The 25,764-nt window shown below is 51.5% G+C and overlaps 11 non-coding genes across 11 annotated transcripts; all 11 read left to right on the forward strand.

Annotated features, from left to right (window-relative positions):
- The first annotated feature begins 909 nt into the window (after positions 1-909).
- Positions 910-991, forward strand: TRNAL-AAG (transfer RNA leucine (anticodon AAG)). Its single transcript has one exon. It is a non-coding gene; the product is annotated as a tRNA-Leu (tRNA).
- Positions 992-6,712: 5,721 nt separating this feature from the next.
- TRNAL-AAG (transfer RNA leucine (anticodon AAG)) lies at positions 6,713-6,794 on the forward strand. The gene has a single exon. It is a non-coding gene; the product is annotated as a tRNA-Leu (tRNA).
- A 1,367-nt stretch (positions 6,795-8,161) lies between these two features.
- TRNAL-AAG (transfer RNA leucine (anticodon AAG)) lies at positions 8,162-8,243 on the forward strand. Its single transcript has one exon. It is a non-coding gene; the product is annotated as a tRNA-Leu (tRNA).
- A 1,371-nt stretch (positions 8,244-9,614) lies between these two features.
- On the forward strand, positions 9,615-9,696 carry TRNAL-AAG (transfer RNA leucine (anticodon AAG)). Its single transcript has one exon. It is a non-coding gene; the product is annotated as a tRNA-Leu (tRNA).
- A 1,367-nt stretch (positions 9,697-11,063) lies between these two features.
- TRNAL-AAG (transfer RNA leucine (anticodon AAG)) lies at positions 11,064-11,145 on the forward strand. Its single transcript has one exon. It is a non-coding gene; the product is annotated as a tRNA-Leu (tRNA).
- Positions 11,146-12,512: 1,367 nt separating this feature from the next.
- TRNAL-AAG (transfer RNA leucine (anticodon AAG)) lies at positions 12,513-12,594 on the forward strand. Its single transcript has one exon. It is a non-coding gene; the product is annotated as a tRNA-Leu (tRNA).
- A 1,371-nt stretch (positions 12,595-13,965) lies between these two features.
- TRNAL-AAG (transfer RNA leucine (anticodon AAG)) lies at positions 13,966-14,047 on the forward strand. The gene has a single exon. It is a non-coding gene; the product is annotated as a tRNA-Leu (tRNA).
- Positions 14,048-15,414: 1,367 nt separating this feature from the next.
- TRNAL-AAG (transfer RNA leucine (anticodon AAG)) lies at positions 15,415-15,496 on the forward strand. The gene has a single exon. It is a non-coding gene; the product is annotated as a tRNA-Leu (tRNA).
- A 1,371-nt stretch (positions 15,497-16,867) lies between these two features.
- Positions 16,868-16,949, forward strand: TRNAL-AAG (transfer RNA leucine (anticodon AAG)). The gene has a single exon. It is a non-coding gene; the product is annotated as a tRNA-Leu (tRNA).
- Positions 16,950-22,678: 5,729 nt separating this feature from the next.
- On the forward strand, positions 22,679-22,760 carry TRNAL-AAG (transfer RNA leucine (anticodon AAG)). The gene has a single exon. It is a non-coding gene; the product is annotated as a tRNA-Leu (tRNA).
- A 1,376-nt stretch (positions 22,761-24,136) lies between these two features.
- TRNAL-AAG (transfer RNA leucine (anticodon AAG)) lies at positions 24,137-24,218 on the forward strand. Its single transcript has one exon. It is a non-coding gene; the product is annotated as a tRNA-Leu (tRNA).
- Positions 24,219-25,764: the final 1,546 nt, after the last annotated feature.

Below are 25,764 nucleotides of genomic sequence, written 5' to 3' on the forward strand. Positions count from 1 at the left end.
GTTATAATTAGGGATAAAGCTAACAGGTGATCATTACTCGTCATGTAACATGATACAAAGGGTCACAAGAGGAACTGATTCAGGGTTACAATTAGGACTTCGCAGACAACAGGAGCACTAAATGGTGCTGAGGGGGACTCAATAAAGTGGACCGGCCGCCTAATGTAAGCAATTGTGCACAAATATTGTACGATGACTAGCGTTGCCGGTGCTTTTTTCTGAAAGAGTCAGTTCCTGGCACCCATTCCCTACTTGACTCAACCTAATCTTCAAGAATATTTGTCAAGAACTAAAAAAAATCCAGAAAAGGTTTAACCTCCCGGTCTCCCGCGTGACAGGCGGGGATACTGACCACTATACTAACGAGGAGACGTGAGGGCATGAAATGAACAGCTGCTGATGTCTGCACAGCATCCAGCGACCACCTAGATGGCCTAGGGGGTCTCATTTTCCCCCGTCAAACGGCTTGCCCGATCTAAGGCTAATTTCTTTCTTTTTATCGGCACCAGGCTTAAAACTCAGTTTAAGGTGATCGTTCCGGGCTATGTTTGACTCCAGAGTTGAACCTGTCATCCCGCCTTTCCTCAGCAAATCAAGCTACCCATCTCAAGTCTCATGAGCTGAGGACGGCAAAGTCCCTGTGGGCTTAGGACAGTCAAAGAAACCCCTGGGCTGCATGCTAAGCCCCTTTTCGGCTTCACTTTCCGAAACCTGCCCCAGCTTGCGATTTGTTTTTTTCTCACTTCTTGCCCCCATCTCCCACCTTGCCTCATGGTCTCCCCTCCTCTGCGCACCTGACAGTTTGCCTGCCCTTCCACTGCCTGTCTCCAGACTTTCCAAGGAGAAAAGGCAAAGCACTAAAGCGGGCCGGGCAACGGGTCAAGTTCCGCTTTCGGCGGCTAGCAGGAAGGTAGCGTGGCCGAGCGGTCTAAGGCGCTGGATTAAGGCTCCAGTCTCTTCGGAGGCGTGGGTTCAAATCCCACCGCTGCCACTTTTCCTGGCCTTGCATTTTAAAGAAGAACGTAACGTTGACCTCTTCCTTCATTAGTGCCACCTCTGTCGCAATGAGCAAGCGGATGGTATGCCACACCCTGCAGGAAAAAGGTTTCGCTTCTGACGTCTTGCTTTTCTGGACATCCAGTCTCAAGTTTCCCATCTGGAACGGCGCTCCCTGCTGCTTTGTGAAGGCTTGCTGCAAGAGCCTTCGAAACCCAGGAGCTCTTGCGTTGAGCTGTGACGCGTCCTGGGAAGACCTCCCGTTGCAGCGGAATGAGCCCCACTTCCAGGGCGTGCTGGTAGCAAATTTCCCACAGCCCACAGGGAGCAAACGATCCCAGGTGTGATGTATCACCAGGAGAGGCTGAGATGAGAGTAAGGGTTCACGCGTGTGCCCGGACCAAGGTTAATGATGGGATTAGAGCTAGGGTTAGATGCAGGGAAAGAGTGAGAGTTATAATTAGGGATAAAGCTAACAGGTGATCATTACTCGTCATGTAACATGATACAAAGGGTCACAAGAGGAACTGATTCAGGGTTACAATTTGGACTTCGCAGACAACAGGAGCACTAAATGGTGCTGAGGGGGACTCAATAAAGCGGACCGGCCGCCTAATGTAAGCAATTGTGCACAAATATTGTACGATGACTAGCGTTGCCGGTGCTTTTTTCTGAAAGAGTCAGTTCCTGGCACCCATTCCCTACTTGACTCAACCTAATCTTCAAGAATATTTGTCAAGAACTAAAAAAAATCCAGAAAAGGTTTAACCTCCCGGTCTCCCGCGTGACAGGCGGGGATACTGACCACTATACTAACGAGGAGACGTGAGGGCATGAAATGAACAGCTGCTGATGTCTGCACAGCATCCAGCGACCACCTAGATGGCCTAGGGGGTCTCATTTTCCCCCGTCAAATGGCTTGCCCGATCTAAGGCTAATTTCTTTCTTTTTATCGGCACCAGGCTTAAAACTCAGTTTAAGGTGATCGTTCCGGGCTATGTTTGACTCCAGAGTTGAACCTGTCATCCCGCCTTTCCTCAGCAAATCAAGCTACCCATCTCAAGTCTCATGAGCTGAGGACGGCAAAGTCCCTGTGGGCTTAGGACAGTCAAAGAAACCCCTGGGCTGCATGCTAAGCCCCTTTTCGGCTTCACTTTCCGAAACCTGCCCCAGCTTGCGATTCGTTTTTTTCTCACTTCTTGCCCCCATCTCCCACCTTGCCTCATGGTCTCCCCTCCTCTGCGCACCTGACAGTTTGCCTGCCCTTCCACTGCCTGTCTCCAGACTTTCCAAGGAGAAAAGGCAAAGCACTAAAGCGGGCCGGGCAACGGGTCAAGTTCCGCTTTCGGCGGCTAGCAGGAAGGTAGCGTGGCCGAGCGGTCTAAGGCGCTGGATTAAGGCTCCAGTTTCTTCGGAGGCGTGGGTTCAAATCCCACCACTGCCACTTTTCCTGGCCTTGCATTTTAAAGAAGAACGTAATTTGACCTCTTCCTTCATTAGTGCCACCCCTGTCGCAATGAGCAAGCGGATGGTATGCCACACCCTGCAGGAAAAAGGTTTCGCTTCTGACGTCTTGCTTTTCTGGACATCCAGCCTCAAGTTTCCCATCTGGAACGGCGCTCCCTGCTGCTTTGTGAAGGCTTGCTGCAAGAGCCTTCGAAACCCAGGAGCTCTTGCGTTGAGCTGTGACGCGTCCTGGGAAGACCTCCCGTTGCAGCGGAATGAGCCCCACTTCCAGGGCGTGCTGGTAGCAAATTTCCCACAGCCCACAGGGAGCAAACGATCCCAGGTGTGATGTATCACCAGGAGAGGCTGAGATGAGAGTAAGGGTTCACGCGTGTGCCCGGACCAAGGTTAATGATGGGATTAGAGCTAGGGTTAGATGCAGGGAAAGAGTGAGAGTTATAATTAGGGATAAAGCTAACAGGTGATCATTACTCGTCATGTAACATGATACAAAGGGTCACAAGAGGAACTGATTCAGGGTTACAATTTGGAATTCGCAGACAACAGGAGCACTAAATGGTGCTGAGGGGGACTCAATAAAGCGGACCGGCCGCCTAATGTAAGCAATTGTGCACAAATATTGTACGATGACTAGCGTTGCCGGTGCTTTTTTCTGAAAGAGTCAGTTCCTGGCACCCATTCCCTACTTGACTCAACCTAATCTTCAAGAATATTTGTCAAGAACTAAAAAAAATCCAGAAAAGGTTTAACCTCCCCGTCGGTCTCCCGCGTGACAGGCGGGGATACTGACCACTATACTAACGAGGAGACGTGAGGGCATGAAATGAACAGCTGCTGATGTCTGCACAGCATCCAGCGACCACCTAGATGGCCTAGGGGGTCTCATTTTCCCCCGTCAAACGGCTTGCCCGATCTAAGGCTAATTTCTTTCTTTTTATCGGCACCAGGCTTAAAACTCAGTTTAAGGTGATCGTTCCGGGCTATGTTTGACTCCAGAGTTGAACCTGTCATCCCGCCTTTCCTCAGCAAATCAAGCTACCCATCTCAAGTCTCATGAGCTGAGGACGGCAAAGTCCCTGTGGGCTTAGGACAGTCAAAGAAACCCCTGGGCTGCATGCTAAGCCCCTTTTCGGCTTCACTTTCCGAAACCTGCCCCAGCTTGCGATTCGTTTTTTTCTCACTTCTTGCCCCCATCTCCCACCTTGCCTCATGGTCTCCCCTCCTCTGCGCACCTGACAGTTTGCCTGCCCTTCCACTGCCTGTCTCCAGACTTTCCAAGGAGAAAAGGCAAAGCACTAAAGCGGGCCGGGCAACGGGTCAAGTTCCGCTTTCGGCGGCTAGCAGGAAGGTAGCGTGGCCGAGCGGTCTAAGGCGCTGGATTAAGGCTCCAGTCTCTTCGGAGGCGTGGGTTCAAATCCCACCACTGCCACATTTCCTGGCCTTGCATTTTAAAGAAGAACGTAACGTTGACCTCTTCCTTCATTAGTGCCACCCCTGTCGCAATGAGCAAGCGGATGGTATGCCACACCCTGCAGGAAAAAGGTTTCGCTTCTGACGTCTTGCTTTTCTGGACATCCAGTCTCAAGTTTCCCATCTGGAACGGCGCTCCCTGCTGCTTTGTGAAGGCTTGCTGCAAGAGCCTTCGAAACCCAGGAGCTCTTGCGTTGAGCTGTGACGCGTCCTGGGAAGACCTCCCGTTGCAGCGGAATGAGCCCCACTTCCAGGGCGTGCTGGTAGCAAATTTCCCACAGCCCACAGGGAGCAAACGATCCCAGGTGTGATGTATCACCAGGAGAGGCTGAGATGAGAGTAAGGGTTCACGCGTGTGCCCGGACCAAGGTTAATGATGGGATTAGAGCTAGGGTTAGATGCAGGGAAAGAGTGAGAGTTATAATTAGGGATAAAGCTAACAGGTGATCATTACTCGTCATGTAACATGATACAAAGGGTCACAAGAGGAACTGATTCAGGGTTACAATTTGGACTTCGCAGACAACAGGAGCACTAAATGGTGCTGAGGGGGACTCAATAAAGCGGACCGGCCGCCTAATGTTAGCAATTGTGCACAAATATTGTACGATGACTAGCGTTGCCGGTGCTTTTTTCTGAAAGAGTCAGTTCCTGGCACCCATTCCCTACTTGACTCAACCTAATCTTCAAGAATATTTGTCAAGAACTAAAAAAAATCCAGAAAAGGTTTAACCTCCCCGTCGGGGAGGTCTCCCGCGTGACAGGCGGGGATACTGACCACTATACTAACGAGGAGACGTGAGGGCATGAAATGAACAGCTGCTGATGTCTGCACAGCATCCAGCGACCACCTAGATGGCCTAGGGGGTCTCATTTTCCCCCGTCAAACGGCTTGCCCGATCTAAGGCTAATTTATTTCTTTTTATCGGCACCAGGCTTAAAAATCAGTTTAAGGTGATCGTTCAGGGCTATGTTTGACTCCAGAGTTGAACCTGTCATCCCGCCTTTCCTCAGCAAATCAAGCTACCCATCTCAAGTCTCATGAGCTGAGGACGGCAAAGTCCCTGTGGGCTTAGGACAGTCAAAGAAACCCCTGGGCTGCATGCTAAGCCCCTTTTCGGCTTCACTTTCCGAAACCTGCCCCAGCTTGCGATTCGTTTTTTTCTCACTTCTTGCCCCCATCTCCCACCTTGCCTCATGGTCTCCCCTCCTCTGCGCACCTGACAGTTTGCCTGCCCTTCCACTGCCTGTCTCCAGACTTTCCAAGGAGAAAAGGCAAAGCACTAAAGCGGGCCGGGCAACGGGTCAAGTTCCGCTTTCGGCGGCTAGCAGGAAGGTAGCGTGGCCAAGCGGTCTAAGGCGCTGGATTAAGGCTCTCTTCAGAGACGTGGGTTCAAATCCCACCACTGCCACTTTTCCTGGCCTTGCATTTTAAAGAAGAACGTAACGTTGACCTCTTCCTTCATTAGTGCCACCTCTGTCGCAATGAGCAAGCGGATGGTATGCCACACCCTGCAGGAAAAAGGTTTCGCTTCTGACGTCTTGCTTTTCTGGACATCCAGTCTCAAGTTTCCCATCTGGAACGGCGCTCCCTGCTGCTTTGTGAAGGCTTGCTGCAAGAGCCTTCGAAACCCAGGAGCTCTTGCGTTGAGCTGTGACGCGTCCTGGGAAGACCTCCCGTTGCAGCGGAATGAGCCCCACTTCCAGGGCGTGCTGGTAGCAAATTTCCCACAGCCCACAGGGAGCAAACGATCCCAGGTGTGATGTATCACCAGGAGAGGCTGAGATGAGAGTAAGGGTTCACGCGTGTGCCCGGACCAAGGTTAATGATGGGATTAGAGCTAGGGTTAGATGCAGGGAAAGAGTGAGAGTTATAATTAGGGATAAAGCTAACAGGTGATCATTACTCGTCATGTAACATGATACAAAGGGTCACAAGAGGAACTGATTCAGGGTTACAATTTGGACTTCGCAGACAACAGGAGCACTAAATGGTGCTGAGGGGGACTCAATAAAGCGGACCGGCCGCCTAATGTAAGCAATTGTGCACAAATATTGTTCGATGACTAGCGTTGCCGGTGCTTTTTTCTGAAAGAGTCAGTTCCTGGCACCCATTCCCTACTTGACTCAACCTAATCTTCAAGAATATTTGTCAAGAACTAAAAAAAATCCAGAAAAGGTTTAACCTCCCGGTCTCCCGCGTGACAGGCGGGGATACTGACCACTATACTAACGAGGAGACGTGAGGGCATGAAATGAACAGCTGCTGATGTCTGCACAGCATCCAGCGACCACCTAGATGGCCTAGGGGGTCTCATTTTCCCCCGTCAAACGGCTTGCCCGATCTAAGGCTAATTTCTTTCTTTTTATCGGCACCAGGCTTAAAACTCAGTTTAAGGTGATCGTTCCGGGCTATGTTTGACTCCAGAGTTGAACCTGTCATCCCGCCTTTCCTCAGCAAATCAAGCTACCCATCTCAAGTCTCATGAGCTGAGGACGGCAAAGTCCCTGTGGGCTTAGGACAGTCAAAGAAACCCCTGGGCTGCATGCTAAGCCCCTTTTCGGCTTCACTTTCCGAAACCTGCCCCAGCTTGCGATTCGTTTTTTTCTCACTTCTTGCCCCCATCTCCCACCTTGCCTCATGGTCTCCCCTCCTCTGCGCACCTGACAGTTTGCCTACCCTTCCACTGCCTGTCTCCAGACTTTCCAAGGAGAAAAGGCAAAGCACTAAAGCGGGCCGGGCAACGGGTCAAGTTCCGCTTTCGGCGGCTAGCAGGAAGGTAGCGTGGCCGAGCGGTCTAAGGCGCTGGATTAAGGCTCCAGTCTCTTCGGAGGCGTGGGTTCAAATCCCACCGCTGCCACTTTTCCTGGCCTTGCATTTTAAAGAAGAACGTAACGTTGACCTCTTCCTTCATTAGTGCCACCTCTGTCGCAATGAGCAAGCGGATGGTATGCCACACCCTGCAGGAAAAAGGTTTCGCTTCTGACGTCTTGCTTTTCTGGACATCCAGTCTCAAGTTTCCCATCTGGAACGGCGCTCCCTGCTGCTTTGTGAAGGCTTGCTGCAAGAGCCTTCGAAACCCAGGAACTCTTGCGTTGAGCTGTGACGCGTCCTGGGAAGACCTCCCGTTGCAGCGGAATGAGCCCCACTTCCAGGGCGTGCTGGTAGCAAATTTCCCACAGCCCACAGGGAGCAAACGATCCCAGGTGTGATGTATCACCAGGAGAGGCTGAGATGAGAGTAAGGGTTCACGCGTGTGCCCGGACCAAGGTTAATGATGGGATTAGAGCTAGGGTTAGATGCAGGGAAAGAGTGAGAGTTATAATTAGGGATAAAGCTAACAGGTGATCATTACTCGTCATGTAACATGATACAAAGGGTCACAAGAGGAACTGATTCAGGGTTACAATTTGGACTTCGCAGACAACAGGAGCACTAAATGGTGCTGAGGGGGACTCAATAAAGCGGACCGGCCGCCTAATGTAAGCAATTGTGCACAAATATTGTACGATGACTAGCGTTGCCGGTGCTTTTTTCTGAAAGAGTCAGTTCCTGGCACCCATTCCCTACTTGACTCAACCTAATCTTCAAGAATATTTGTCAAGAACTAAAAAAAATCCAGAAAAGGTTTAACCTCCCGGTCTCCCGCGTGACAGGCGGGGATACTGACCACTATACTAACGAGGAGACGTGAGGGCATGAAATGAACAGCTGCTGATGTCTGCACAGCATCCAGCGACCACCTAGATGGCCTAGGGGGTCTCATTTTCCCCCGTCAAACGGCTTGCCCGATCTAAGGCTAATTTCTTTCTTTTTATCGGCACCAGGCTTAAAACTCAGTTTAAGGTGATCGTTCCGGGCTATGTTTGACTCCAGAGTTGAACCTGTCATCCCGCCTTTCCTCAGCAAATCAAGCTACCCATCTCAAGTCTCATGAGCTGAGGACGGCAAAGTCCCTGTGGGCTTAGGACAGTCAAAGAAACCCCTGGGCTGCATGCTAAGCCCCTTTTCGGCTTCACTTTCCGAAACCTGCCCCAGCTTGCGATTCGTTTTTTTCTCACTTCTTGCCCCCATCTCCCACCTTGCCTCATGGTCTCCCCTCCTCTGCGCACCTGACAGTTTGCCTGCCCTTCCACTGCCTGTCTCCAGACTTTCCAAGGAGAAAAGGCAAAGCACTAAAGCGGGCCGGGCAACGGGTCAAGTTCCGCTTTCGGCGGCTAGCAGGAAGGTAGCGTGGCCGAGCGGTCTAAGGCGCTGGATTAAGGCTCCAGTCTCTTCGGAGGCGTGGGTTCAAATCCCACCGCTGCCACTTTTCCTGGCCTTGCATTTTAAAGAAGAACGTAACGTTGACCTCTTCCTTCATTAGTGCCACCTCTGTCGCAATGAGCAAGCGGATGGTATGCCACACCCTGCAGGAAAAAGGTTTCGCTTCTGACGTCTTGCTTTTCTGGACATCCAGCCTCAAGTTTCCCATCTGGAACGGCGCTCCCTGCTGCTTTGTGAAGGCTTGCTGCAAGAGCCTTCGAAACCCAGGAGCTCTTGCGTTGAGCTGTGACGCGTCCTGGGAAGACCTCCCGTTGCAGCGGAATGAGCCCCACTTCCAGGGCGTGCTGGTAGCAAATTTCCCACAGCCCACAGGGAGCAAACGATCCCAGGTGTGATGTATCACCAGGAGAGGCTGAGATGAGAGTAAGGGTTCACGCGTGTGCCCGGACCAAGGTTAATGATGGGATTAGAGCTAGGGTTAGATGCAGGGAAAGAGTGAGAGTTATAATTAGGGATAAAGCTAACAGGTGATCATTACTCGTCATGTAACATGATACAAAGGGTCACAAGAGGAACTGATTCAGGGTTACAATTTGGACTTCGCAGACAACAGGAGCACTAAATGGTGCTGAGGGGGACTCAATAAAGCGGACCGGCCGCCTAATGTAAGCAATTGTGCACAAATATTGTACGATGACTAGCGTTGCCGGTGCTTTTTTCTGAAAGAGTCAGTTCCTGGCACCCATTCCCTACTTGACTCAACCTAATCTTCAAGAATATTTGTCAAGAACTAAAAAAAATCCAGAAAAGGTTTAACCTCCCCGTCGGTCTCCCGCGTGACAGGCGGGGATACTGACCACTATACTAACGAGGAGACGTGAGGGCACGAAATGAACAGCTGCTGATGTCTGCACAGCATCCAGCGACCACCTAGATGGCCTAGGGGGTCTCATTTTCCCCCGTCAAACGGCTTGCCCGATCTAAGGCTAATTTCTTTCTTTTTATCGGCACCAGGCTTAAAACTCAGTTTAAGGTGATCGTTCCGGGCTATGTTTGACTCCAGAGTTGAACCTGTCATCCCGCCTTTCCTCAGCAAATCAAGCTACCCATCTCAAGTCTCATGAGCTGAGGACGGCAAAGTCCCTGTGGGCTTAGGACAGTCAAAGAAACCCCTGGGCTGCATGCTAAGCCCCTTTTCGGCTTCACTTTCCGAAACCTGCCCCAGCTTGCGATTCGTTTTTTTCTCACTTCTTGCCCCCATCTCCCACCTTGCCTCATGGTCTCCCCTCCTCTGCGCACCTGACAGTTTGCCTGCCCTTCCACTGCCTGTCTCCAGACTTTCCAAGGAGAAAAGGCAAAGCACTAAAGCGGGCCGGGCAACGGGTCAAGTTCCGCTTTCGGCGGCTAGCAGGAAGGTAGCGTGGCCGAGCGGTCTAAGGCGCTGGATTAAGGCTCCAGTCTCTTCGGAGGCGTGGGTTCAAATCCCACCGCTGCCACTTTTCCTGGCCTTGCATTTTAAAGAAGAACGTAACGTTGACCTCTTCCTTCATTAGTGCCACCTCTGTCGCAATGAGCAAGCGGATGGTATGCCACACCCTGCAGGAAAAAGGTTTCGCTTCTGACGTCTTGCTTTTCTGGACATCCAGCCTCAAGTTTCCCATCTGGAACGGCGCTCCCTGCTGCTTTGTGAAGGCTTGCTGCAAGAGCCTTCGAAACCCAGGAGCTCTTGCGTTGAGCTGTGACGCGTCCTGGGAAGACCTCCCGTTGCAGCGGAATGAGCCCCACTTCCAGGGCGTGCTGGTAGCAAATTTCCCACAGCCCACAGGGAGCAAACGATCCCAGGTGTGATGTATCACCAGGAGAGGCTGAGATGAGAGTAAGGGTTCACGCGTGTGCCCGGACCAAGGTTAATGATGGGATTAGAGCTAGGGTTAGATGCAGGGAAAGAGTGAGAGTTATAATTAGGGATAAAGCTAACAGGTGATCATTACTCGTCATGTAACATGATACAAAGGGTCACAAGAGGAACTGATTCAGGGTTACAATTTGGACTTCGCAGACAACAGGAGCACTAAATGGTGCTGAGGGGGACTCAATAAAGCGGACCGGCCGCCTAATGTAAGCAATTGTGCACAAATATTGTTCGATGACTAGCGTTGCCGGTGCTTTTTTCTGAAAGAGTCAGTTCCTGGCACCCATTCCCTACTTGACTCAACCTAATCTTCAAGAATATTTGTCAAGAACTAAAAAAAATCCAGAAAAGGTTTAACCTCCCGGTCTCCCGCGTGACAGGCGGGGATACTGACCACTATACTAACGAGGAGACGTGAGGGCATGAAATGAACAGCTGCTGATGTCTGCACAGCATCCAGCGACCACCTAGATGGCCTAGGGGGTCTCATTTTCCCCCGTCAAACGGCTTGCCCGATCTAAGGCTAATTTCTTTCTTTTTATCGGCACCAGGCTTAAAACTCAGTTTAAGGTGATCGTTCCGGGCTATGTTTGACTCCAGAGTTGAACCTGTCATCCCGCCTTTCCTCAGCAAATCAAGCTACCCATCTCAAGTCTCATGAGCTGAGGACGGCAAAGTCCCTGTGGGCTTAGGACAGTCAAAGAAACCCCTGGGCTGCATGCTAAGCCCCTTTTCGGCTTCACTTTCCGAAACCTGCCCCAGCTTGCGATTCGTTTTTTTCTCACTTCTTGCCCCCAACTCCCACCTTGCCTCATGGTCTCCCCTCCTCTGCGCACCTGACAGTTTGCCTACCCTTCCACTGCCTGTCTCCAGACTTTCCAAGGAGAAAAGGCAAAGCACTAAAGCGGGCCGGGCAACGGGTCAAGTTCCGCTTTCGGCGGCTAGCAGGAAGGTAGCGTGGCCGAGCGGTCTAAGGCGCTGGATTAAGGCTCCAGTCTCTTCGGAGGCGTGGGTTCAAATCCCACCGCTGCCACTTTTCCTGGCCTTGCATTTTAAAGAAGAACGTAACGTTGACCTCTTCCTTCATTAGTGCCACCTCTGTCGCAATGAGCAAGCGGATGGTATGCCACACCCTGCAGGAAAAAGGTTTCGCTTCTGACGTCTTGCTTTTCTGGACATCCAGTCTCAAGTTTCCCATCTGGAACGGCGCTCCCTGCTGCTTTGTGAAGGCTTGCTGCAAGAGCCTTCGAAACCCAGGAACTCTTGCGTTGAGCTGTGACGCGTCCTGGGAAGACCTCCCGTTGCAGCGGAATGAGCCCCACTTCCAGGGCGTGCTGGTAGCAAATTTCCCACAGCCCACAGGGAGCAAACGATCCCAGGTGTGATGTATCACCAGGAGAGGCTGAGATGAGAGTAAGGGTTCACGCGTGTGCCCGGACCAAGGTTAATGATGGGATTAGAGCTAGGGTTAGATGCAGGGAAAGAGTGAGAGTTATAATTAGGGATAAAGCTAACAGGTGATCATTACTCGTCATGTAACATGATACAAAGGGTCACAAGAGGAACTGATTCAGGGTTACAATTTGGACTTCGCAGACAACAGGAGCACTAAATGGTGCTGAGGGGGACTCAATAAAGCGGACCGGCCGCCTAATGTAAGCAATTGTGCACAAATATTGTACGATGACTAGCGTTGCCGGTGCTTTTTTCTGAAAGAGTCAGTTCCTGGCACCCATTCCCTACTTGACTCAACCTAATCTTCAAGAATATTTGTCAAGAACTAAAAAAAATCCAGAAAAGGTTTAACCTCCCGGTCTCCCGCGTGACAGGCGGGGATACTGACCACTATACTAACGAGGAGACGTGAGGGCATGAAATGAACAGCTGCTGATGTCTGCACAGCATCCAGCGACCACCTAGATGGCCTAGGGGGTCTCATTTTCCCCCGTCAAACGGCTTGCCCGATCTAAGGCTAATTTCTTTCTTTTTATCGGCACCAGGCTTAAAACTCAGTTTAAGGTGATCGTTCCGGGCTATGTTTGACTCCAGAGTTGAACCTGTCATCCCGCCTTTCCTCAGCAAATCAAGCTACCCATCTCAAGTCTCATGAGCTGAGGACGGCAAAGTCCCTGTGGGCTTAGGACAGTCAAAGAAACCCCTGGGCTGCATGCTAAGCCCCTTTTCGGCTTCACTTTCCGAAACCTGCCCCAGCTTGCGATTCGTTTTTTTCTCACTTCTTGCCCCCATCTCCCACCTTGCCTCATGGTCTCCCCTCCTCTGCGCACCTGACAGTTTGCCTGCCCTTCCACTGCCTGTCTCCAGACTTTCCAAGGAGAAAAGGCAAAGCACTAAAGCGGGCCGGGCAACGGGTCAAGTTCCGCTTTCGGCGGCTAGCAGGAAGGTAGCGTGGCCGAGCGGTCTAAGGCGCTGGATTAAGGCTCCAGTCTCTTCGGAGGCGTGGGTTCAAATCCCACCGCTGCCACTTTTCCTGGCCTTGCATTTTAAAGAAGAACGTAACGTTGACCTCTTCCTTCATTAGTGCCACCTCTGTCGCAATGAGCAAGCGGATGGTATGCCACACCCTGCAGGAAAAAGGTTTCGCTTCTGACGTCTTGCTTTTCTGGACATCCAGCCTCAAGTTTCCCATCTGGAACGGCGCTCCCTGCTGCTTTGTGAAGGCTTGCTGCAAGAGCCTTCGAAACCCAGGAGCTCTTGCGTTGAGCTGTGACGCGTCCTGGGAAGACCTCCCGTTGCAGCGGAATGAGCCCCACTTCCAGGGCGTGCTGGTAGCAAATTTCCCACAGCCCACAGGGAGCAAACGATCCCAGGTGTGATGTATCACCAGGAGAGGCTGAGATGAGAGTAAGGGTTCACGCGTGTGCCCGGACCAAGGTTAATGATGGGATTAGAGCTAGGGTTAGATGCAGGGAAAGAGTGAGAGTTATAATTAGGGATAAAGCTAACAGGTGATCATTACTCGTCATGTAACATGATACAAAGGGTCACAAGAGGAACTGATTCAGGGTTACAATTTGGACTTCGCAGACAACAGGAGCACTAAATGGTGCTGAGGGGGACTCAATAAAGCGGACCGGCCGCCTAATGTAAGCAATTGTGCACAAATATTGTACGATGACTAGCGTTGCCGGTGCTTTTTTCTGAAAGAGTCAGTTCCTGGCACCCATTCCCTACTTGACTCAACCTAATCTTCAAGAATATTTGTCAAGAACTAAAAAAAATCCAGAAAAGGTTTAACCTCCCCGTCGGTCTCCCGCGTGACAGGCGGGGATACTGACCACTATACTAACGAGGAGACGTGAGGGCACGAAATGAACAGCTGCTGATGTCTGCACAGCATCCAGCGACCACCTAGATGGCCTAGGGGGTCTCATTTTCCCCCGTCAAACGGCTTGCCCGATCTAAGGCTAATTTCTTTCTTTTTATCGGCACCAGGCTTAAAACTCAGTTTAAGGTGATCGTTCCGGGCTATGTTTGACTCCAGAGTTGAACCTGTCATCCCGCCTTTCCTCAGCAAATCAAGCTACCCATCTCAAGTCTCATGAGCTGAGGACGGCAAAGTCCCTGTGGGCTTAGGACAGTCAAAGAAACCCCTGGGCTGCATGCTAAGCCCCTTTTCGGCTTCACTTTCCGAAACCTGCCCCAGCTTGCGATTCGTTTTTTTCTCACTTCTTGCCCCCATCTCCCACCTTGCCTCATGGTCTCCCCTCCTCTGCGCACCTGACAGTTTGCCTGCCCTTCCACTGCCTGTCTCCAGACTTTCCAAGGAGAAAAGGCAAAGCACTAAAGCGGGCCGGGCAACGGGTCAAGTTCCGCTTTCGGCGGCTAGCAGGAAGGTAGCGTGGCCGAGCGGTCTAAGGCGCTGGATTAAGGCTCCAGTCTCTTCGGAGGCGTGGGTTCAAATCCCACCGCTGCCACTTTTCCTGGCCTTGCATTTTAAAGAAGAACGTAACGTTGACCTCTTCCTTCATTAGTGCCACCTCTGTCGCAATGAGCAAGCGGATGGTATGCCACACCCTGCAGGAAAAAGGTTTCGCTTCTGACGTCTTGCTTTTCTGGACATCCAGCCTCAAGTTTCCCATCTGGAACGGCGCTCCCTGCTGCTTTGTGAAGGCTTGCTGCAAGAGCCTTCGAAACCCAGGAGCTCTTGCGTTGAGCTGTGACGCGTCCTGGGAAGACCTCCCGTTGCAGCGGAATGAGCCCCACTTCCAGGGCGTGCTGGTAGCAAATTTCCCACAGCCCACAGGGAGCAAACGATCCCAGGTGTGATGTATCACCAGGAGAGGCTGAGATGAGAGTAAGGGTTCACGCGTGTGCCCGGACCAAGGTTAATGATGGGATTAGAGCTAGGGTTAGATGCAGGGAAAGAGTGAGAGTTATAATTAGGGATAAAGCTAACAGGTGATCATTACTCGTCATGTAACATGATACAAAGGGTCACAAGAGGAACTGATTCAGGGTTACAATTTGGACTTCGCAGACAACAGGAGCACTAAATGGTGCTGAGGGGGACTCAATAAAGCGGACCGGCCGCCTAATGTAAGCAATTGTGCACAAATATTGTACGATGACTAGCGTTGCCGGTGCTTTTTTCTGAAAGAGTCAGTTCCTGGCACCCATTCCCTACTTGACTCAACCTAATCTTCAAGAATATTTGTCAAGAACTAAAAAAAATCCAGAAAAGGTTTAACCTCCCGGTCTCCCGCGTGACAGGCGGGGATACTGACCACTATACTAACGAGGAGACGTGAGGGCATGAAATGAACAGCTGCTGATGTCTGCACAGCATCCAGCGACCACCTAGATGGCCTAGGGGGTCTCATTTTCCCCCGTCAAACGGCTTGCCCGATCTAAGGCTAATTTCTTTCTTTTTATCGGCACCAGGCTTAAAACTCAGTTTAAGGTGATCGTTCCGGGCTATGTTTGACTCCAGAGTTGAACCTGTCATCCCGCCTTTCCTCAGCAAATCAAGCTACCCATCTCAAGTCTCATGAGCTGAGGACGGCAAAGTCCCTGTGGGCTTAGGACAGTCAAAGAAACCCCTGGGCTGCATGCTAAGCCCCTTTTCGGCTTCACTTTCCGAAACCTGCCCCAGCTTGCGATTCGTTTTTTTCTCACTTCTTGCCCCCATCTCCCACCTTGCCTCATGGTCTCCCCTCCTCTGCGCACCTGACAGTTTGCCTGCCCTTCCACTGCCTGTCTCCAGACTTTCCAAGGAGAAAAGGCAAAGCACTAAAGCGGGCCGGGCAACGGGTCAAGTTCCGCTTTCGGCGGCTAGCAGGAAGGTAGCGTGGCCGAGCGGTCTAAGGCGCTGGATTAAGGCTCCAGTCTCTTCGGAGGCGTGGGTTCAAATCCCACCGCTGCCACTTTTCCTGGCCTTGCATTTTAAAGAAGAACGTAACGTTGACCTCTTCCTTCATTAGTGCCACCTCTGTCGCAATGAGCAAGCGGATGGTATGCCACACCCTGCAGGAAAAAGGTTTCGCTTCTGACGTCTTGCTTTTCTGGACATCCAGCCTCAAGTTTCCCATCTGGAACGGCGCTCCCTGCTGCTTTGTGAAGGCTTGCTGCAAGAGCCTTCGAAACCCAGGAGCTCTTGCGTTGAGCTGTGACGCGTCCTGGGAAGACCTCCCGTTGCAGCGGAATGAGCCCCACTTCCAGGGCGTGCTGGTAGCAAATTTCCCACAGCCCACAGGGAGCAAACGATCCCAGGTGTGATGTATCACCAGGAGAGGCTGAGATGAGAGTAAGGGTTCACGCGTGTGCCCGGACCAAGGTTAATGATGGGATTAGAGCTAGGGTTAGATGCAGGGAAAGAGTGAGAGTTATAATTAGGGATAAAGCTAACAGGTGATCATTACTCGTCATGTAACATGATACAAAGGGTCACAAGAGGAACTGATTCAGGGTTACAATTTGGACTTCGCAGACAACAGGAGCACTAAATGGTGCTGAGGGGGACTCAATAAAGCGGACCGGCCGCCTAATGTAAGCAATTGTGCACAAATATTGTACGATGACTAGCGTTGCCGGTGCTTTTTTCTGAAAGAGTCAGTTCCTGGCACCCATTCCCTACTTGACTCAACCTAATCTTCAAGAATATTTGTCAAGAACTAAAAAAAATCCAGAAAAGGTTTAACCTCCCCGTCGGTCTCCCGCGTGACAGGCGGGGATACTGACCACTATACTAACGAGGAGACGTGAGGGCACGAAATGAACAGCTGCTGATGTCTGCACAGCATCCAGCGACCACCTAGATGGCCTAGGGGGTCTCATTTTCCCCCGTCAAACGGCTTTCCCGATCTAAGGCTAATTTCTTTCTTTTTATCGGCACCAGGCTTAAAACTCAGTTTAAGGTGATCGTTCCGGGCTATGTTTGACTCCAGAGTTGAACCTGTCATCCCGCCTTTCCTCAGCAAATCAAGCTACCCATCTCAAGTCTCATGAGCTGAGGACGGCAAAGTCCCTGTGGGCTTAGGACAGTCAAAGAAACCCCTGGGCTGCATGCTAAGCCCCTTTTCGGCTTCACTTTCCGAAACCTGCCCCAGCTTGCGATTCGTTTTTTTCTCACTTCTTGCCCCCATCTCCCACCTTGCCTCATGGTCTCCCCTCCTCTGCGCACCTGACAGTTTGCCTGCCCTTCCACTGCCTGTCTCCAGACTTTCCAAGGAGAAAAGGCAAAGCACTAAAGCGGGCCGGGCAACGGGTCAAGTTCCGCTTTCGGCGCCTAGCAGGAAGGTAGCGTGGCCGAGCGGTCTAAGGCGCTGGATTAAGGCTCCAGTCTCTTCGGAGGCGTGGGTTCAAATCCCACCGCTGCCACTTTTCCTGGCCTTGCATTTTAAAGAAGAACGTAACGTTGACCTCTTCCTTCATTAGTGCCACCTCTGTCGCAATGAGCAAGCGGATGGTATGCCACACCCTGCAGGAAAAAGGTTTCGCTTCTGACGTCTTGCTTTTCTGGACATCCAGTCTCAAGTTTCCCATCTGGAACGGCGCTCCCTGCTGCTTTGTGAAGGCTTGCTGCAAGAGCCTTCGAAACCCAGGAGCTCTTGCGTTGAGCTGTGACGCGTCCTGGGAAGACCTCCCGTTGCAGCGGAATGAGCCCCACTTCCAGGGCGTGCTGGTAGCAAATTTCCCACAGCCCACAGGGAGCAAACGATCCCAGGTGTGATGTATCACCAGGAGAGGCTGAGATGAGAGTAAGGGTTCACGCGTGTGCCCGGACCAAGGTTAATGATGGGATTAGAGCTAGGGTTAGATGCAGGGAAAGAGTGAGAGTTATAATTAGGGATAAAGCTAACAGGTGATCATTACTCGTCATGTAACATGATACAAAGGGTCAGAAGAGGAACTGATTCAGGGTTACAATTTGGACTTCGCAGACAACAGGAGCACTAAATGGTGCTGAGGGGGACTCAATAAAGCGGACCGGCCGCCTAATGTAAGCAATTGTGCACAAATATTGTACGATGACTAGCGTTGCCGGTGCTTTTTTCTTAAAGAGTCAGTTCCTGGCACCCATTCCCTACTTGACTCAACCTAATCTTCAAGAATATTTGTCAAGAACTAAAAAAAATCCAGAAAAGGTTTAACCTCCCCGTCGGTCTCCCGCGTGACAGGCGGGGATACTGACCACTATACTAACGAGGAGACGTGAGGGCACGAAATGAACAGCTGCTGATGTCTGCACAGCATCCAGCGACCACCTAGATGGCCTAGGGGGTCTCATTTTCCCCCGTCAAACGGCTTGCCCGATCTAAGGCTAATTTCTTTCTTTTTATCGGCACCAGGCTTAAAACTCAGTTTAAGGTGATCGTTCCGGGCTATGTTTGACTCCAGAGTTGAACCTGTCATCCCGCCTTTCCTCAGCAAATCAAGCTACCCATCTCAAGTCTCATGAGCTGAGGACGGCAAAGTCCCTGTGGGCTTAGGACAGTCAAAGAAACCCCTGGGCTGCATGCTAAGCCCCTTTTCGGCTTCACTTTCCGAAACCTGCCCCAGCTTGCGATTCGTTTTTTTCTCACTTCTTGCCCCCATCTCCCACCTTGCCTCATGGTCTCCCCTCCTCTGCGCACCTGACAGTTTGCCTGCCCTTCCACTGCCTGTCTCCAGACTTTCCAAGGAGAAAAGGCAAAGCACTAAAGCGGGCCGGGCAACGGGTCAAGTTCCGCTTTCGGCAGCTAGCAGGAAGGTAGCGTGGCCGAGCGGTCTAAGGCGCTGGATTAAGGCTCCAGTCTCTTCGGAGGCGTAGGTTCAAATCCCACCGCTGCCACTTTTCCTGGCCTTGCATTTTAAAGAAGAACGTAACGTTGACCTCTTCCTTCATTAGTGCCACCTCTGTCGCAATGAGCAAGCGGATGGTATGCCACACCCTGCAGGAAAAAGGTTTCGCTTCTGACGTCTTGCTTTTCTGGACATCCAGTCTCAAGTTTCCCATCTGGAACGGCGCTCCCTGCTGCTTTGTGAAGGCTTGCTGCAAGAGCCTTAGAAACCCAGGAGCTCTTGCGTTGAGCTGTGACGCGTCCTGGGAAGACCTCCCGTTGCAGCGGAATGAGCCCCACTTCCAGGGCGTGCTGGTAGCAAATTTCCCACAGCCCACAGGGAGCAAACGATCCCAGGTGTGATGTATCACCAGGAGAGGCTGAGATGAGAGTAAGGGTTCACGCGTGTGCCCGGACCAAGGTTAATGATGGGATTAGAGCTAGGGTTAGATGCAGGGAAAGAGTGAGAGTTATAATTAGGGATAAAGCTAACAGGTGATCATTACTCGTCATGTAACATGATACAAAGGGTCAGAAGAGGAACTGATTCAGGGTTACAATTTGGACTTCGCAGACAACAGGAGCACTAAATGGTGCTGAGGGGGACTCAATAAAGCGGACCGGCCGCCTAATGTAAGCAATTGTGCACAAATATTGTACGATGACTAGCGTTGCCGGTGCTTTTTTCTGAAAGAGTCAGTTCCTGGCACCCATTCCCTACTTGACTCAACCTAATCTTCAAGAATATTTGTCAAGAACTAAAAAAAATCCAGAAAAGGTTTAACCTCCCCGTCGGGGAATTGAACCCCGGTCTCCGGGGATACTGACCACTATACTAACGAGGAGACGTGAGGGCATGAAATGAACAGCTGCTGATGTCTGCACAGCATCCAGCGACCACCTAGATGGCCTAGGGGGTCTCATTTTCCCCCGTCAAACGGCTTGCCCGATCTAAGGCTAATTTCTTTCTTTTTATCGGCACCAGGCTTAAAACTCAGTTTAAGGTGATCGTTCCGGGCTATGTTTGACTCCAGAGTTGAACCTGTCATCCCGCCTTTCCTCAGCAAATCAAGCTACCCATCTCAAGTCTCATGAGCTGAGGACGGCAAAGTCCCTGTGGGCTTAGGACAGTCAAAGAAACCCCTGGGCTGCATGCTAAGCCCCTTTTCGGCTTCACTTTCCGAAACCTGCCCCAGCTTGCGATTCGTTTTTTTCTCACTTCTTGCCCCCATCTCCCACCTTGCCTCATGGTCTCCCCTCCTCTGCGCACCTGACAGTTTGCCTGCCCTTCCACTGCCTGTCTCCAGACTTTCCAAGGAGAAAAGGCAAAGCACTAAAGCGGGCCGGGCAACGGGTCAAGTTCCGCTTTCGGCGGCTAGCAGGAAGGTAGCGTGGCCGAGCGGTCTAAGGCGCTGGATTAAGGCTCCAGTCTCTTCGGAGGCGTAGGTTCAAATCCCACCGCTGCCACTTTTCCTGGCCTTGCATTTTAAAGAAGAACGTAACGTTGACCTCTTCCTTCATTAGTGCCACCTCTGTCGCAATGAGCAAGCGGATGGTATGCCACACCCTGCAGGAAAAAGGTTTCGCTTCTGACGTCTTGCTTTTCTGGACATCCAGTCTCAAGTTTCCCATCTGGAACGGCGCTCCCTGCTGCTTTGTGAAGGCTTGCTGCAAGAGCCTTCGAAACCCAGGAGCTCTTGCGTTGAGCTGTGACGCGTCCTGGGAAGACCTCCCGTTGCAGCGGAATGAGCCCCACTTCCAGGGCGTGCTGGTAGCAAATTTCCCACAGCCCACAGGGAGCAAACGATCCCAGGTGTGATGTATCACCAGGAGAGGCTGAGATGAGAGTAAGGGTTCACGCGTGTGCCCGGACCAAGGTTAATGATGGGATTAGAGCTAGGGTTAGATGCAGGGAAAGAGTGAGAGTTATAATTAGGGATAAAGCTAACAGGTGATCATTACTCGTCATGTAACATGATACAAAGGGTCAGAAGAGGAACTGATTCAGGGTTACAATTTGGACTTCGCAGACAACAGGAGCACTAAATGGTGCTGAGGGGGACTCAATAAAGCGGACCGGCCGCCTAATGTAAGCAATTGTGCACAAATATTGTACGATGACTAGCGTTGCCGGTGCTTTTTTCTGAAAGAGTCAGTTCCTGGCACCCATTCCCTACTTGACTCAACCTAATCTTCAAGAATATTTGTCAAGAACTAAAAAAAATCCAGAAAAGGTTTAACCTCCCCGTCGGGTCTCCCGCGTGACAGGCGGGGATACTGACCACTATACTAACGAGGAGACGTGAGGGCACGAAATTAACAGCTGCTGATGTCTGCACAGCATCCAGCGACCACCTAGATGGCCTAGGGGGTCTCATTTTCCCCCGTCAAACGGCTTGCCCGATCTAAGGCTAATTTCTTTCTTTTTATCGGCACCAGGCTTAAAACTCAGTTTAAGGTGATCGTTCCGGGCTATGTTTGACTCCAGAGTTGAACCTGTCATCCCGCCTTTCCTCAGCAAATCAAGCTACCCATCTCAAGTCTCATGAGCTGAGGACGGCAAAGTCCCTGTGGGCTTAGGACAGTCAAAGAAACCCCTGGGCTGCATGCTAAGCCCCTTTTCGGCTTCACTTTCCGAAACCTGCCCCAGCTTGCGATTCGTTTTTTTCTCACTTCTTGCCCCCATCTCCCACCTTGCCTCATGGTCTCCCCTCCTCTGCGCACCTGACAGTTTGCCTGCCCTTCCACTGCCTGTCTCCAGACTTTCCAAGGAGAAAAGGCAAAGCACTAAAGCGGGCCGGGCAACGGGTCAAGTTCCGCTTTCGGCGGCTAGCAGGAAGGTAGCGTGGCCGAGCGGTCTAAGGCGCTGGATTAAGGCTCCAGTCTCTTCGGAGGTGTGGGTTCAAATCCCACCACTGCCACTTTTCCTGGCCTTGCATATTAAAGAAGAACGTAACGTTGACCTCTTCCTTCATTAGTGCCACCTCTGTCGCAATGAGCAAGCGGATGGTATGCCACACCCTGCAGGAAAAAGGTTTCGCTTCTGACGTCTTGCTTTTCTGGACATCCAGTCTCAAGTTTCCCATCTGGAACGGCGCTCCCTGCTGCTTTGTGAAGGCTTGCTGCAAGAGCCTTCGAAACCCAGGAGCTCTTGCGTTGAGCTGTGACGCGTCCTGGGAAGACCTCCCGTTGCAGCGGAATGAGCCCCACTTCCAGGGCGTGCTGGTAGCAAATTTCCCACAGCCCACAGGGAGCAAACGATCCCAGGTGTGATGTATCACCAGGAGAGGCTGAGATGAGAGTAAGGGTTCACGCGTGTGCCCGGACCAAGGTTAATGATGGGATTAGAGCTAGGGTTAGATGCAGGGAAAGAGTGAGAGTTATAATTAGGGATAAAGCTAACAGGTGATCATTACTCGTCATGTAACATGATACAAAGGGTCACAAGAGGAACTGATTCAGGGTTACAATTTGGACTTCGCAGACAACAGGAGCACTAAATGGTGCTGAGGGGGACTCAATAAAGCGGACCGGCCGCCTAATGTAAGCAATTGTGCACAAATATTGTACGATGACTAGCGTTGCCGGTGCTTTTTTCTGAAAGAGTCAGTTCCTGGCACCCATTCCCTACTTGACTCAACCTAATCTTCAAGAATATTTGTCAAGAACTAAAAAAAATCCAGAAAAGGTTTAACCTCCGGTCTCCCGCGTGACAGGCGGGGATACTGACCACTATACTAACGAGGAGACGTGAGGGCATGAAATGAACAGCTGCTGATGTCTGCACAGCATCCAGCGACCACCTAGATGGCCTAGGGGGTCTCATTTTCCCCCGTCAAACGGCTTGCCCGATCTAAGGCTAATTTCTTTCTTTTTATCGGCACCAGGCTTAAAACTCAGTTTAAGGTGATCGTTCCGGGCTATGTTTGACTCCAGAGTTGAACCTGTCATCCCGCCTTTCCTCAGCAAATCAAGCTACCCATCTCAAGTCTCATGAGCTGAGGACGGCAAAGTCCCTGTGGGCTTAGGACAGTCAAAGAAACCCCTGGGCTGCATGCTAAGCCCCTTTTCGGCTTCACTTTCCGAAACCTGCCCCAGCTTGCGATTCGTTTTTTTCTCACTTCTTGCCCCCATCTCCCACCTTGCCTCATGGTCTCCCCTCCTCTGCGCAGCTGACAGTTTGCCTGCCCTTCCACTGCCTGTCTCCAGACTTTCCAAGGAGAAAAGGCAAAGCACTAAAGCGGGCCGGGCAACGGGTCAAGTTCCGCTTTCGGCAGCTAGCAGGAAGGTAGCGTGGCCGAGCGGTCTAAGGCGCTGGATTAAGGCTCCAGTCTCTTCGGAGGCGTGGGTTCAAATCCCACCGCTGCCACTTTTCCTGGCCTTGCATTTTAAAGAAGAACGTAACGTTGACCTCTTCCTTCATTAGTGCCACCTCTGTCGCAATGAGCAAGCGGATGGTATGCCACACCCTGCAGGAAAAAGGTTTCGCTTCTGACGTCTTGCTTTTCTGGACATCCAGCCTCAAGTTTCCCATCTGGAACGGCGCTCCCTGCTGCTTTGTGAAGGCTTGCTGCAAGAGCCTTCGAAACCCAGGAGCTCTTGCGTTGAGCTGTGACGCGTCCTGGGAAGACCTCCCGTTGCAGCGGAATGAGCCCCACTTCCAGGGCGTGCTGGTAGCAAATTTCCCACAGCCCACAGGGAGCAAACGATCCCAGGTGTGATGTATCACCAGGAGAGGCTGAGATGAGAGTAAGGGTTCACGCGTGTGCCCGGACCAAGGTTAATGATGGGATTAGAGCTAGGGTTAGATGCAGGGAAAGAGTGAGAGTTATAATTAGGGATAAAGCTAACAGGTGATCATTACTCGTCATGTAACATGATACAAAGGGTCACAAGAGGAACTGATTCAGGGTTACAATTTGGACTTCGCAGACAACAGGAGCACTAAATGGTGCTGAGGGGGACTCAATAAAGCGGACCGGCCGCCTAATGTAAGCAATTGTGCACAAATATTGTACGATGACTAGCGTTGCCGGTGCTTTTTTCTGAAAGAGTCAGTTCCTGGCACCCATTCCCTACTTGACTCAACCTAATCTTCAAGAATATTTGTCAAGAACTAAAAAAAATCCAGAAAAGGTTTAACCTCCCCGTCGGGGAGGTCTCCCGCGTGACAGGCGGGGATACTGACCACTATACTAACGAGGAGACGTGAGGGCATGAAATGAACAGCTGCTGATGTCTGCACAGCATCCAGCGACCACCTAGATGGCCTAGGGGGTCTCATTTTCCCCCGTCAAACGGCTTGCCCGATCTAAGGCTAATTTCTTTCTTTTTATCGGCACCAGGCTTAAAACTCAGTTTAAGGTGATAGTTCCGGGCTATGTTTGACTCCAGAGTTGAATCTGTCATCCCGCATTTCCTCAGCAAATCAAGCTACCCATCTCAAGTCTCATGAGCTGAGGACGGCAAAGTCCCTGTGGGCTTAGGACAGTCAAAGAAACCCCTGGGCTGCATGCTAAGCCCCTTTTCGGCTTCACTTTCCGAAACCTGCCCTAGCTTGCGATTCGTTTTTTTCTCACTTTTTGCCCCCATCTCCCACCTTGCCTCATGGTCTCCCCTCCTCTGCGCACCTGACAGTTTGCCTGCCCTTCCACTGCCTGTCTCCAGACTTTCCAAGGAGAAAAGGCAAAGCACTAAAGCGGGCCGGGCAACGGGTCAAGTTCCGCTTTCGGCGGCTAGCAGGAAGGTAGCGTGGCCGAGCGGTCTAAGGCGCTGGATTAAGGCTCCAGTCTCTTCGGAGGCGTGGGTTCAAATCCCACCGCTGCCACTTTTCCTGGCCTTGCATTTTAAAGAAGAACGTAACGTTGACCTCTTCCTTCATTAGTGCCACCTCTGTCGCAATGAGCAAGCGGATGGTATGCCACACCCTGCAGGAAAAAGGTTTCGCTTCTGACGTCTTGCTTTTCTGGACATCCAGCCTCAAGTTTCCCATCTGGAACGGCGCTCCCTGCTGCTTTGTGAAGGCTTGCTGCAAGAGCCTTCGAAACCCAGGAGCTCTTGCGTTGAGCTGTGACGCGTCCTGGGAAGACCTCCCGTTGCAGCGGAATGAGCCCCACTTCCAGGGTGTGCTGGTAGCAAATTTCCCACAGCCCACAGGGAGCAAACGATCCCAGGTGTGATGTATCACCAGGAGAGGCTGAGATGAGAGTAAGGGTTCACGCGTGTGCCCGGACCAAGGTTAATGATGGGATTAGAGCTAGGGTTAGATGCAGGGAAAGAGTGAGAGTTATAATTAGGGATAAAGCTAACAGGTGATCATTACTCGTCATGTAACATGATACAAAGGGTCACAAGAGGAACTGATTCAGGGTTACAATTTGGACTTCGCAGACAACAGGAGCACTAAATGGTGCTGAGGGGGACTCAATAAAGCGGACCGGCCGCCTAATGTAAGCAATTGTGCACAAATATTGTACGATGACTAGCGTTGCCGGTGCTTTTTTCTGAAAGAGTCAGTTCCTGGCACCCATTCCCTACTTGACTCAACCTAATCTTCAAGAATATTTGTCAAGAACTAAAAAAAATCCAGAAAAGGTTTAACCTCCCCGTCGGGGAGGTCTCCCGCGTGACAGGCGGGGATACTGACCACTATACTAACGAGGAGACGTGAGGGCATGAAATGAACAGCTGCTGATGTCTGCACAGCATCCAGCGACCACCTAGATGGCCTAGGGGGTCTCATTTTCCCCCGTCAAACGGCTTGCCCGATCTAAGGCTAATTTCTTTCTTTTTATCGGCACCAGGCTTAAAAATCAGTTTAAGGTGATCGTTCAGGGCTATGTTTGACTCCAGAGTTGAACCTGTCATCCCGCCTTTCCTCAGCAAATCAAGCTACCCATCTCAAGTCTCATGAGCTGAGGACGGCAAAGTCCCTGTGGGCTTAGGACAGTCAAAGAAACCCCTGGGCTGCATGCTAAGCCCCTTTTCGGCTTCACTTTCCGAAACCTGCCCCAGCTTGCGATTCGTTTTTTTCTCACTTCTTGCCCCCATCTCCCACCTTGCCTCATGGTCTCCCCTCCTCTGCGCACCTGACAGTTTGCCTGCCCTTCCACTGCCTGTCTCCAGACTTTCCAAGGAGAAAAGGCAAAGCACTAAAGCGGGCCGGGCAACGGGTCAAGTTCCGCTTTCGGCGGCTAGCAGGAAGGTAGCGTGGCCGAGCGGTCTAAGGCGCTGGATTAAGGCTCCAGTCTCTTCAGAGACGTGGGTTCAAATCCCACCACTGCCACTTTTCCTGGCCTTGCATTTTAAAGAAGAACGTAACGTTGACCTCTTCCTTCATTAGTGCCACCTCTGTCGCAATGAGCAAGCGGATG

The sequence above is a fragment of the Ambystoma mexicanum genome, unplaced genomic scaffold, assembly GCF_040938575.1.
Source record: "Ambystoma mexicanum isolate Mex_15411 unplaced genomic scaffold, UKY_AmexF1_1 Mex_scaf89, whole genome shotgun sequence".
Taxonomy (NCBI): domain Eukaryota; kingdom Metazoa; phylum Chordata; class Amphibia; order Caudata; family Ambystomatidae; genus Ambystoma; species Ambystoma mexicanum.